The 14,624-nt window shown below is 39.9% G+C and overlaps 1 protein-coding gene across 5 annotated transcripts in view; it reads left to right on the top strand.

The window, feature by feature from the left end:
• Positions 1–14,624, top strand: part of LOC121943293 (rap1 GTPase-activating protein 2-like) — a 109,581-nt gene that overhangs the window by 61,565 nt on the left and 33,392 nt on the right. The window lies entirely within an intron of this gene.

Below are 14,624 nucleotides of genomic sequence, written 5' to 3'. Positions count from 1 at the left end.
CGCTAATACTACCTGAGATGAGTGTAGTCAATATGACCCCTGGGAATATCCCACCTGGTAACAAACAGTGTATGAGGTTGCCAACACTTCCACCCACTAAGCCTCTCTCTGGGTAGACCTGCTTTGGTCAAGCGAACATTAGCAACCATGCATGTATAGTTAAAATGGATTCTGAGCAGAGGGTTGTAGACTCAGCATGGCTATTTTTTGTTATTGTGGTGAAAGATGTGTACAGTGTGATCTTTGTTTGGTGTATGTGTGTGAACATGTTGATATGGAGCACTGAATGCACTCAGCTACTCTGTTCTAATGGCCTCGACCAAAATAGGCTACATCGAAATAGACTGTAACTCACTTTGCAAATGCTGATAAGTTTATCTGACCTCTGTGTGTGTGTGTATGTGTGTGTGTATGTGTGTCTGTGTGTGTATAGTGTAAAATTAACCCCTGGAGGCAAGGCTGGATTAGCAACCACGCAAATCCGGCAACTGCCCCAGACCTCCTGGGGCCCCTAAAAGCTGCAGGTTTATCATGTGATAGCTGGTTTGTGGTACTTTGATTAATTGTGATTTAGTTCAGATGTATGCACTTCTAAAACAATTGTCAACTTTAACCTTACCCTAAAGTCTTGGTTGGTATAAGCAGCCAAGCCTTTATTAATTTAGTTGATAGTGTGCTGACATTGTTTATATTCCCAAATAAATGTGTCTTTTACTCTTTTCCCACCAGAGCATTTTGCCAGCCAGCGCCTCAAGACCTATTATATAAACCTATTACCTATTATATAAACAATTAATACAATTAATCAAGATAAAGAACAGATCTTCAGCTTTCATACACACAAAAAAACCCTTTTGATTCTAGCTTCTTCCATTCTTTTTATAACCAAAATATGAATTTGTGCATTTTCAATTTAAAAAAATGACATTCTGGACAAAAAGCTGAGAAAAACACAGTTTTGTAAAAGAAAGGAATCTTCAAGTGCAAAATCAATTTCATTTTTACATTTTTTTTTCTTCTCTTCTTATTTTCTTATGTTAACTTCAATTGGACAAAAACAATGCCGAAAATAATATTCTGTTTGCGTTATAGTGGGACCACAGCTACAGAAGCAGGCCTAACAGCTTTGCTGCAAACAGCATATTTACATGTTGTTCTGCTTGTTGTTGGTTGGAAGGAATCAAACATCAGATATCAGTTTATTCTTTCAACATAAGTGAGCTGGAAACTCACTTCATCTGAATTCACACCACGAGTAGCGCCTCCTCTCGTCCGCCTGTCTATGTCACACACACACCTGGCGCAGGAGGAGAGAGAGGGGAGAGGCTGGTGTTCTGCAGTTACTGTGAAGAGCGGGCATGGGAATAAAAGACAGTATATGTCCTCCTTGTTCCCCGATGATCTAAAAAAGTTGCTAAGTGTGTCTCTTGCTGCTTTTTAAATAAAACGCAGCTGAGAGGGTCTGAAAAGCCGCTAAATAGCGATATAGTCAGCGCATTAGTAGTTCTCTCCTCCCGTCACCCTGGGATCTTAGATCATCTCGTTTGTTTGTTTTTTGACATGGAAATATTGTTTTATTGCACAACAACTGTAACAGTGCCCCCTGCACTATAAAAGTGAAAACACAGAGTGAGGGAAAATCTCGTCAATGGAGGGGAAGAGTCAGTTAAGTGACACAAAGCAAACTGGTAGCTTAGTGGTTTTCCAGTGTAAAATTGGTTGTTTTCTTTGGCTTTGAGGAAAATATATACTTGACTGCAACAGGGTGCATTCAAAGTGAGTGTAAGGAAGGGGTAGTCAGTGGGGGCTCAGTGCTTCATTTTTGCCCCAAGGCCCTCCATTGGATTAACCCAGCCATGCCTGGAGGCTATAATCACCTGTGAATGCAGCGATACTGCATTGTCAAACAGATACAGGTAAATTATGCACACCTTTTCAACATGAATACTTTTGTGCATGTTTTTCACATGCTAGCTGTGTGAATTATGATTGCAACCCTGCATGTTATTGCCTCCTATCAAACGACAACAATACAATCATGCCTGGACAGCAGAAATGGCCCAAGGCACTGCTCTAACAATATTCTGCTGTTGTCATTTCTATCACTGGGGCTCTGTCACATAATGATCCAGGCACAATGGCAGACAATTTTGAGGTATCTTGGTCCAAGTGGTAGTTGTTATGTGCATGATTGCAGTCCTTTCAGGCGTTTACTACTATTTCTCTGAACATATAGGCATCCACTGTGGCAAGACATTTTATATCCTTTAAAGCAAGCATATTCTAACAGTGAATACAATGAAAACTGAGTTACAGACTAAGGAAATAATAACAGCACAGCACTTTGCATGGACTGCCATAAAAAAGAGTGTTTTTATTGGGTTTTTGCCACCTGAGTTTGCAGCAGACAGTTCAGCAGACAGTTCATGAAAATGTAATTTTCAGTTTTTGGGCAACATTTTTCTGCCTCTCCACAAACACAACATATACAAGTACACATGCAACATACAGGAATGCAATATTTCTCCTCGAATGTATCTTCTATGTATGCCTCTCGCTCTTTATCTCTGCACTGATAGAGCCATAATGTATATCTGCCCTCCATTAAGTTGAAACCACAGAAAGTCTGCCGCTTGTATTTGAATGTTTATATTACTCTCCATGCATTAATGCCCACCACAGCCTATTTATCTTCAGCTGCAGACCTGTTTTGTCTGTGTGTGTGTGTGTGTGTGTGTGTGTGTGTGTGTGTGTGTGTGTGTGTGTGCTTGTGAATGAAGTGTTTGTCCCACAGTGTGTGCAGCTTCATATGCATGAGGTGTGACGAGGCAGTTTCTTATACAAGTGCCTAAGCGGTTATGGGTACATTTCCCTGTTGGTTTGTGGTTGTGTGGTGCAGTCACTGGGTTAGTGTGTGTGTGTGTGTGTGTGTGTGTGTGTGTGTGTGTGTGTGTGTGCATGCGAGCGTGCATGCGAGCATGCATGTGTGGCAGAGGAGACAGACTCATTTATGATGCCAGAGTATATTTGAGACCTAATCTGTAATCACAGCACAGGGCTTCTTGTTCACAAACTGTGTTGTCCCAGTTTAAGATTAAAAGCTTTTACTAAAATGTACCACGTAACAAGATGGCATGCTATGCTACATGTGTTTTGAGTAGGCATGAGACACATAATAGGTTCACTGCAATTTCAGAGTCATTTTGAGACAAAACATGCACCTGAGGTGCAAATTGCAGTATTTAGTTATCACTTTTTTATGACTGTACTTTCCCACTGGTACACTACCTCCTGCTGATAACATGGAATGGGACAGTAATGGCACAGGAAAAAGGCTTGACCCCCACTGTAAATTAGAGGTTTAGGGCTCATTTAAACTGCATTAGGTGGTTCATTTTGTAAGACTGATTCACTGACAAATGCGGGGAGAATAAATGTCCAGATGTAGAGATGAACTGCTAACCGTCTGTAAATTAAGCTTTCATGCTGGTGACTATAACTACAGAGGCTGAGCAGATGCTAGATAATACAAGCCTACATCAGCTGTAAATGCCAAAAGGCTTTACAGGAAAAGGTTGTTGCACAGGCATTAAAAACATGCGAATGTAAAATGATACTGCAGTAATTTATTCAATATTGCATAATGCATTTCTGAGAATACTTTTTTGGTGTTTTTCTTGTCTTTTTTCATGCTTGACAGGGTTGTGAAATTCCCTGCCAAAACATACATTTTCCCCATGCAATTAAAAAATCCCCTAGCCTGATTCAGTATTGTCAATTTAGCCCACCCATTTTGGCTCTTATTCACTGTATTAAATAGATGTTTTTAGTTGTTATTGGTATCAAAGATATAGGCCCTGTTACACCAGCTAGTAGATAAAGAACATTGCTATCAGCTCATTAAATTCCCTTTGTCATCGGGAACAATTTTGTTAGGTTTAATCTTTACTTTCATAAGGTTAGGGCAAAGGCTGTAGAAACAACATGGTTTGGCTTAAGTCTGTCTGTCAATAATGTGAATGTAAATGACATATGCCACGTGACATAGACTACAAGACATGATTTGAATTTCTTGATGTTTACTTTCAGTTTTACATGGCACACAAACTCCATTCTCCTGAAAGTCCTGTTTGTTTGACCCATTCAACATCCTGACCTCCTCCATACACAGACCTTCTCACTCTTACTGCACTATTCTTTACTAACATTAAATCACCCAACTTCCTCTGTCATGGCATAAATAAACATGGTCATTTAATGGACTGATAATGGCCCTATGAACCTACTATTCAGTGTTGCAGGACCCTGCTAACCCATATCTCGAATGTTAATAAACACTAATGCCCATTTAATCAAGTGATAACATACGAACGAACGAGGGGATTTAGCAGACCTCTTTTTGTGCAACTTTTTTAGCATTTCATCTACTTTTCAGGGTCATATGGGTTTTATTTTTCAGCTTTGAAATACTCAAGGCAACCCATCTAAAAGGAAATACCACTTTGTTCCGGCCTATTTGATGGAAAGTTTCATGGTCAGTTCATGTCAGTTAATAAAAAAAAAAAAAAATTAAAAATGAATTTTAAAAAAAAAAGGACTTTAGAAAATCCAAATCTCTTACACAGCAATACATTCAGAGGAAAAGATGGACACCAGTGGCATATCTGACCAGTAAGTATGAGGCTACAGCCATGAGTCGCTAAGGTTAGCTTTGCACAAAGACTAAAAACAGCTGGCCCGACTCAGTTTTTTGTATGTATTAAACAAAGAAGATACCATGTGTTAATTCGTGAGCTTTTAAGATTACTGTTGGTGGAGTGGTGTCAATCATAGCATCTAACTCTCAGCAGGAAAGTGAATAAGTGTATTTCTGGACATGTCACATGACTATTTCTTTATCAAGAAAAGTGGTAATGCATGCAAATTTGGAACCTAGTCAGATTTTCTTCAGGTCAAAATGTCTAAATATAGTCACTAAACCCATATACTGTAAGTACTAATTTGCTGATAAGTCATTCACAAGTCAACCATCCACTGTGAATGGGAACTGTGCCCTTAACCTACAGGTCCTAGTTAACTATAGACAGTCTGTCTCCCTTTAAATCAAATTCTTCTTCAGATCCTCACAAGGTCTTCCTCACCTTCTTTATATTATTTATAAGAACACCTGTCAAAGCAATGATGAGACACATAATAAAATGTGCTGATGATTCGGTTGTTAGTCAGCCTACTTGGACGGGGTGGAATAAGATCACCGGCCTGTGGAGGAGGACTTTGTGTCACGGCCTGACAAGCCCTTCATCCTGCTAAATGTAGCAAAAACTAAGGACACAAGTATTGATTTTAGAGAGTCGTCCTCTGCTGCTTAAATGACTGTTATTAAGTGAGAGGAAATCGAGCTGGTGTCACACGACAAATATTTGGGCACAGTTCTGGACAAGAAACTGAGTTCTAAAATCAATTTAGAGCTTTAAAGAGATGCAGCGAGTTTTCATCGTGAGGAAAATGAACTCCCTTAAGTGTTTTTCTGCTTTGATGACTATTTTTATAGAGGGTTTAAAGACCTACCTTCATCTTATCTTTATTTACTGTTGTCTGACATGTAAATCTTAGAAGTAAGGGTGAGTCAGACCCTGCAAGCAGCTCCGTAGTTTGTCCTGCTGAAAGAGTTTGAACTCATTGCCTTCATCTCACTTGAAAAAAAAGCTGAATGTTGGCCTTGTATGTATGACTAATGATGGTCTGAATGTAGAAAACTGTATACACATTAATAGCTTACCTCTTGGCCTCTTTTTTCACTGAAATGTTGCTTTTTCCGTGTATGTATTTGCACTTTATGCAACTTCAAATCTGATGTGACTTTTTAATCATTTTTATGGTCTTACAGTTTGTGTGATTGTCCCAGTTGCCTGATTTGTTTTGTTTTTGTGTTTTAAACCCTGCATGCATATCATATTTCCCATCGGAGTAGATAGATTGATTTGATTTGACAGTTATGCAAGTATCTCAACAGCTGCAGTTCCCTGAAGAGAGAATCTCATCAAACAGTAGTCGGTGGTCGATTACATATCTCTTTGAGGGTCCTTACCATGGAGATATTGCGGAGCTCAGGGGGCATAACAACAGACGTTGAAATGGTCACAGAGTGAGTGTTGTCTCCTTTTGAAGAGCATGGTGCGCTGTAGAAAATGTCTATATTTTTCAAACAAGCATGCACACTTATGATGAAGTTCTTCTTGTTTAATTGACCAGATGAGCTCTTCTTATACCATCCAGTTGGGCCGATGGAGTAACTATGTCCTTCAGTAGCTATGTGATTGTTGAAATGTTTGCGGCCGAACAACTGAGAGTAAATTACACTAGCAGCTGGTCGCAGCTACAGCCCATTCTTCTGACAGTCATCCACGCCATTGCAGCCGGCCAGGCAGTTGTCCAGAAGACGAAAATGAAAACGCACCCATGAACACAGTACAGAGCACCCTCTAGTTTTGACTTCTGCTGTGTAATTACACATTAATTAAATCTAATCTGGTAACATATTGGCAAGGTAAAACTGACTAACACTAAGGAACAGATGAACAGCTTTTGGCATTCTGGCTGCTATTGACCATTGGCTACTGTTGCTACCCCTGTCAGCCTGCTCTTCTCACACATTGGCAGAATTATTGCTTGAAATTCTCGGTCATTTATATGCCTACGCCCTGGCGACAGCCTTGGACAGAGGCATTATGTTTTTGGGTTATTAGTATTCGATCTTTCCTATTCTTGACGATGCAACAAATTTGGCACAAATGTCCACATGGACTCAAGATAAACTTGTTAGAATTTGGTGGTCAAAGATCAAGATCACTGTGAACTTGTGTCCATCTTGTTCTCATGATGCAGTATGTCGAGAAAGCCTCGAGGGATCGGCACCAGCCGACTCAAAGATGAACTGATTGGATTTTAGTGGTCAAAGGTTCCTTTGACCTCAGAAAATATGTTTTTGTCTGTAATTCAAAAATCCATGCACTAATGGTAGCACATTTTCAAACAGATATGTAATAGGATAAAATGATGACGTTCAACTGTCAACTTCACTATGACATCAGAATGTTCTGCAAATACATGTTTTTGGCCGTAACCCAATGTCTTTACTCAGGAACAGAAGGGGAGACATTTGGTCTGGTACTGAATGGGTAACATTAATCTTGGGTTTTCACCTTTAAACTTTGCAGATTGCATAACATTCAGAGGAAAAGATGGACACCAGTGCCATATCTGACCAGTAGTGTGCATGCTTGTTTGAAAACAATAGACATGTGTGTGAGACGTCGATGTTTTAGAGTTTGTAGCTTCTTTGCAGCCACATTTAAGCAGTGATGCTGTATTGGTGACGTGAGGCTGGACAGAAATTAATATAAAATGCAGCTTGACTGGTGGGTGGTGGCGTACAACTGTGAGCTAGCAAAATCTACTTGTTTCTGCAGAAATTAAGAAAAACAATCCTTTCTGTTGGTGAACATTTATCCAAAATGTTTTTTCAATGTGTGTGAAGCAGATGGAACACTCTGAACATTTGCCCTTAGAGAGAAAACAGCTGATGTTTTAAAGTGCAGTCTTTTGTGTTGCTTTTCTTGACCACCTTACACAGTTTTTCCTCGTCCCTTCCCTCCTCCCGCTGTCGAACCCTCCTTCTCTGGCCTTTAAACATAACCACTTTTTATTCACCGACTCACTCATATTTCCATACCCGGTCTCCCCCCTGTTTTTCCTCTCTACCCTCAATTACTCCATCTTTTAAACTCCCTCTTGTTCCTCTTATGTGTTTCACTCGTGTTGTGATTGGCAGCTGCGGGGGACCACTCATATAGTCTCTCTCTCACACACACAGACACACACAGGCACACATTTGATTGCACTTGAACTCCCATGCTTCTTGCTGTCTGTTTGTACAAATATGTGTGTGTGTGTGAGCGTGTGTGTTTATGCGTGACTATGCACCTTGTCTTGGGGTGTAAAGGATGAGATGGTATTGTCTCTAACAAGTGTCCAAACACCCACCCAAGACGGCCCTATTTACCCAGCTCTGCACAGGGGATTGAGGGTGCTATTTTTAGTCTGCAGAGATTCATTTATTCTTTCTCTCCCCATACCTCGCTCTGCGGCCTTCTCTCTTTCAGGCCTGACATTCATTCATTCTGCGCCTCTCCCTCTCTGTCTTCATATCTCTCTCCTTTTCCTCAGGACCTTTCTGTTGGTGTGTTTATCTGCTAGTCTGAAGTGGTGGAGTTGGTTGGGAAGTATTCAGTGTCATGTGAGAGATGCTTAACTCTTTTTTTTTTCTCTCTCTCTTTTGACTCAAGTCAGTGAGACAGGGTAAGATTGAACTATATGATAAAGAGGAAGAGGGTCCCAGAAAATGAATAGGATTAGATAGAATTTATGGCATTTCCTGTGATATGACAGAGATAGTTGGTGATGCCAGGCAACCATGTTTTTCACTGCAATGCAGTACTGTGGTAGAGGACAAAAACCTCTGCTGGTTAAAAGCAAAACTTTTAAATCTAATCACTCTCACAAATATATATTTACATCCTTGTCATTGTCCAGACTTAAAAATTAAATAGCACACATTTCAGATGAGAAGATGATGCACAGTCATTTTGTGCCACACACTAAAAGTGGCAGAGAGCTTTTGCAAATGACAAAAAATGAACCATGAAGCACTTTTGAATTACATCCAAGGATGTGCATGTGCAGATATTGTGCAACGTAATTGAAAGAGAATTCACATGACACCTTTTTTATCTGTTGAACCCAAACAGAGGGAAATTTCTCTCAATGAGTTGTTTTTACCTGTTATTCACATTGAGCTTTAATTCAGATGTTTTTTGGATCAAAAGGCTCTGTTTTTATGCACCTGCTAATGCATTATAGTCATCTAACACAAAATTGACTATCAGCTCTGCCGAGCTATCCAAATAAAGTGAGATTAACTGTGTAAAGGACAGCCATAGACAAAGAAACAAACATGATTCAGCCTGTGGCCTTTATCAGTGTCTCGCTGCTGTTGGGAAGAAGGAACAGGTAAATGTCTGTCAGAGGTCTCTTGGCACCATTTGTGCAGTAAGACACAAAACAGCACTGACATTTCAAAGGCAAGACAAAAGCCGCAGTACGTAACCTTTTACTAGCTTGTAGTGTTTTCCTTCGCTGTTTAGAATGTAAATCTAGCATCAAGATACAGTGTGTTTGCATGTGTGTGTCATGTAGCCTGTTTGTGATCTTTAAAGTCAGCATTTAAGGCAACAAATAGGCTTCAGTACTTGGTAGCTATTATGTTAAATGTTACAGTGAACCATCAGGTAATTCAGGGTTACAAACTTACTGCAGCATTATCAAGGTACACGGAAGATTTATTTGTCATCTTTCTTAAAATGAAAATATTAAATCAAAATTGACCCTAAATCCTGCGACATCTTTTTGGCATTGAAGGGGGAGTTGAGGAGTCTCACAGCCTGAAAAAGAAGCTGCTCCATAATCTGGTGGTTCGGCAGCGAGTACTTCTGTATAACCTGGTTTGTTTTGGAGGAACAAATTGGCACACACACACTCATAGTCTCTCGGAGTGGGACAGTGTGTTCCCGGAGAGGGCGAGACCTTCACCAGGGTCGGTTTAGTCTAACACTTGTATTAATTACAAAAATAATTGAGAGAGGAGAGAAGAAGAGAGGAGAGCAGTGGCAGGTACTGCTTTATGTCGGCATTAAAGTATTTTCTCCTGTATTTTTACAGTTTAATGACACATTTTCGCACCTTTTTATTCTTTTTTGTTATCACAGCCTGTTTCTGGCACTGTACAGCAGTGTATGCCCGATGACTCTGAAAGTCCTCTGTTTCCCTCCCATTGGCATTTCCACATTAGTTGGGCGCAGCTGCTGGTGGAAACCTCTCCATGCTGACTGCGTTATGCATCCGTGATGGGCAGGGATTTCATGGGTTCCTCAGGAGTAAGGGGGTTTGGGCACCTCAGCTGTCTTCCAGAGACAGTGTGCCTCCTGTTCCACCCAGCTTAGGCATCCAGGATTTGGCCAGGCAGGACAACCATCTTTGGATCTCTAGTGTGAGACTAGCCTGCAGCCTGGCTTTCCTCCCTCTTCCTTAGTACTCTGCTGGAGGGCTTTTTTTTTTTTTTTTTTTTGCAGGAAACACAGTTTTTGAAACTATGTGTATGTAGACCATCACTCGTACTTTAGCTAATAGCACTACAGTATCTTATGGTTTCTTACATTCCTGTCGTTAGAAATTTGATTTAAAAGCCAAACATAGCACACTAGACTGCTAAAGTTAGTCTGCAAATTTACTCAGCTGAAATGAAAATCTTTTAAAATTAAAAACTAAACATCACTTAATTGAAAACTGCATTGAGTCAGTGACAAAAATACACGTGGGGAAGTTGTGTGTGTGTGTGTGTGTGTGTGTGCCAGTTAATTTGTTTTTCTTAAAGGTTTATATAATGTGTTAAAACAGGGTCCGCCCATGTACACACACACACACACACACACACACACGCACACGCACACACACAGACACAATGCTTCCAGTCTATCAGCAGGACAGCTAAATGAAAAGGTTATTTACTTCCTGTTCCTTCTCTTGCCAGCTCTATAGTTAAAGGACTAATTATTTTTTGAACAAATATATTAATTTATAAAAGTAGCGATATCTCAACCTGAGACATGCTGCTCCACTCCGCCTTATCACCGCCTCACCACCCGTCTGTTCTTCTCTTTTTTATTGATAATGAGTATTTCAGGTTGTCTGGCTGGACCGTCTTATCTCCTGTCTGCCGCATCTTTGTATCTATTCATATCACAGAAAGTGAGAGAGGGCGAGGCTTGGCGTTCCCACAGGAAACAGCCGGTGACTTGCAGTGCAGTTGCCTCCTAATTATTGCTCTCCTGACCTCTCTGCATATCTGTGCATATCTGAGATGCCTGTACTGTTGGGCAGCTGACTGACATCCATTTCTTTGCTTTCTATGTGGAGCGGACTTTGTAACAAGGACAGACTGATAGATAGTAGATCGTAAAGTGGGAAATAGAGGAAGGACAAGAAGACAAAGTCATTCTATTTTAAATTGCTGCCCAAAGTCCATGAAGAGATGTGACAGCACTGTGATGTACGTACCTTACAATGCAACAGGTTATTTTTAGTCATACTTTCGCTAAAATAGCCCCGAAATTTTGTCAGAAAATCACTCATTCACTACTCACTATATCATAGATGCTCAGTAGAAGTGAGCAGTAAATTAAGACTTGTAGGTTGTGTAACCTTTTAGATTATTGTTTAAATACTTGTACTTCTTTATTAATGTTTTAATTAGCAATTCCACATACAGTTTATTAAGCTTATAGTATTTGTAGTTTTATGATTAATGGCATTTTTGTTCGTTTATCTGGTGGTAATCTGCTCTACAATTGCCCTTACAGTGATAAATAAAGACAGGAGTCAGTTTTACTTTAAACTACTACTACTACTACTACTACTACTACTACTACTACTACTACTACTACTACTACTTACTACTACTTTTTATCTATAAAAGGCACATTGCTTTGTGGGATTATTAGCAGAGAGTAGTGGACGTGTTAGCATGCACTGGCTAATAAGAGCAGCTCAGATTCATAGGGATGTGATCAGTATTTGTTTATAAAATATTGGATGAGTTGAAACTTTGTCTTGATGATGGTGTAAAGTTAAGGGATCACTAAAGTTCCTGCAGTTTATCCTGAGCGGAACATGAATATTTGTACCTGATTTTTGTGGCAATCTATCAAGTAAAGTACTTGTTGAGCAAATTCTCTCAAAATTTGAATCTCATGTTGCTGCTAGAAATAAAGTAAGTCTGGACCAAAGTGGTGGTAAAAAGGTTACGCATTAACATGCAGCTACTTACATACAAATGGAAGATGTTAGTTAACATCATTTGTTCTCATATTATGTTGCAAGTGAATCGTGGCAACAGCTTTGGGCTTGTAATTGTTAATGCTGAAATCTAAAGTGTGTCAATCTTCTTATCCATCACTCTGTCAATCATTAAATTACCACCTATACCTTTTGTAAGATGTGTTCACACACATAATTAACTTGGTTATGTTAAAAGGTAACTGCGACCATTTGCAAAATTCATAGCCAACAATCAGAAAATCTAAGTACATATGAACAACTCTGTCCCAAATCCAAAAGCTGGATTGCTAAAACTCAAATTTTTGATGTCATAGAGTTGACAGTGAATTGGGAAAGTTCTGGCCTGTTCTTGATAAAACTGCGAGCACCCAGGGGGATGTTCCTAGAGAACGCTACACTAGAGTAAAACTCATTTGGTTATAGAATAGAAAACAAACATCCTGTGGGTCCAAAAAATCAGGCTTCAATTCATCGTCTATGAAGCAGCTCCAGATTTTACATCCTATGAAGTCACAAGTTTGAGACTTACTGGTTTCTGGCTTTGAGAGAGAGCATCTCATGTTCACATATATTGACTGAGCTTTTCTGGGCCATGGAAAAACATACTGTGATTCTTAATTTAGGTGGGGTTCCCCTTTAAGAAATGAGCATCACCTGTCCCACATGCGTCCTGTAACATCAGCTCTTTAAAGTGCTCATCAGAGCTGCGACTGTCATGTCTTATATATACCATTGAGGAGGACTGTGTGACGTGATTCTTTCTTCTCAGTCGACTTTAATACACATCAGGCTTGATGGGTCCATCCCGCCACAGCGGTCTTATGTTCCCTGCCCTCCACTCTCTCCACCTCTGCTCAACCCTCATCTTTCCCCTTTTCTCTGTCTCCAATTATTGTTGTATTAACTCCATTAGAGAGACCATCAGTTGTGTAATTGGCCAATCAGCATGAGGATCAGACTCCTTATCAAGTTTCATAACAAATATTAAGCCCAACTGGAAACAGGAGTGCACAGAAAGCCCCCATGGGAGAGGCTTTATATCCGAGACCCGGTGTTCACCCCCTCCTCCATCTTCTGTCCATGTCCTCTGTTCTTTATTTTTATCCTCATTACACCCTCCATCACCATCACTCTCTGTTCTCACCCCCCTCCTGTGACCAGTGGGGATGTGTCCTGTCCCAGTCCGATGTCCTGCTATCCTAATCTTATCTCAAAGGTATAATCAATACATGAAGTAACAGAAATGTATCACAGTCTCTCCCTCTAGCTGGCCCTGTCTCTGTCACAAACACACACTCACATGTGAATTACAGCATCATTAGATAAACATGATGACTGTGTAGATGTAATTACTGTTGAATCAACGATAATTAGCTGCAGCCAAACGCAAGCAGGATTATAGACATGCTGGTGCACAAGAAAGGTACATTTTGTACTAGTTTGGACATAAATGTGGAGCATCATCTGCCCTATTTTTTGCCCAGCAGATTTATAACCACTTCATCTTAGCTCGCGGTGACAGCAGCTTGAGTTAAGTTACACTTTATTCATTCACCTGGACAAATTTATCCAGCAACAATAATTTTACCTCCAAATCCTTTAAAGAGCATGTTTATTATTGTGGATGAATGAATTTTTCAGAAGTGACTCCACAGTTTTTGGCAGAGCGCCCGGCCAGAGAGGGTCACACAAACCAACACAGCTGTCGTTTGCTCCCCACAGCCAGTGTTTACTGTGTATTAAAATAATGAAATTGTGTGGCAGCCGCTGTGTTTTGCCTCCCTGGGAAATTTCTGCCAGGCATTGTTTGTACGTGCTCAGAGCCAGAAGTTTGAATGCAGTTTGACCTTGTGATTTCATTTAGCAGCTCAGGTGCTTATTTCCTCAAAGCCAACATTGAACTTATTAACAGAGCAGAACTGACCAAAAAATCTAATCAAAAACTACCCATTTATCCATTAAGTTAGAGCTTTAATTAATTACACCAAGCCCCCTTTTTAGCAAGACACCCGACTCTCTGTGTTACCATGCATTTTATCTAACTCTAATTCCTTTATGGACTATTGTGTGAAATCCTGAATTAGATCCGGACTCGCCATTTGTAAAATACGCTCCTATGTATGATGACTTTTTCTCTCAGCAGTTTCAGGTGGCATCACTGTTGGTGCCGCTACTGCAAAGACAAGCGGATCGATTGTAGTTTTCCGCAGAGCAAAGCGACAAGGCTCTGCCAGGTAAAGTTTCCACAGTTAGGGTAGATGATCCACATCTGCTGGAGTAAATAAAAATGGTACTTAAGTTGTCATTATATGACTATACTGACTCAAGTAGAAGTAAAAGTACTCATAAAAAATGAAGGCTAGCAGAGTAAGAGTAAAAGAGTATCTTGTGGAAAAAACTACTTGGGTAGTAGGTTCATTAGATTCAATGTATTACATCAAAGAATTACAAACAGCTCCATAAATAATGACAAATTTGAGATACACACATGCATGTAAAACCACAGAAATGACAAAATGTGTGAGAGAAAAACTTTGTTTCATGAGCAGAACAGAATCCCAAAAGAAGAGGCTTGGTCTGCGTTGTTAATGTAGGGAGAAAGAAAATGTGTCTATTTCCACTTAAAGGAATGATAATGATATTATTTTAATCTTGTAATATTTGAGGCAAAT

The sequence above is a fragment of the Plectropomus leopardus genome, chromosome 5, assembly GCF_008729295.1.
Source record: "Plectropomus leopardus isolate mb chromosome 5, YSFRI_Pleo_2.0, whole genome shotgun sequence".
Lineage (NCBI taxonomy): Eukaryota > Metazoa > Chordata > Actinopteri > Perciformes > Serranidae > Plectropomus > Plectropomus leopardus.
Note: the sequence above shows the minus strand (reverse complement) of the source record. Positions and strands in the feature narration are given on the sequence as shown.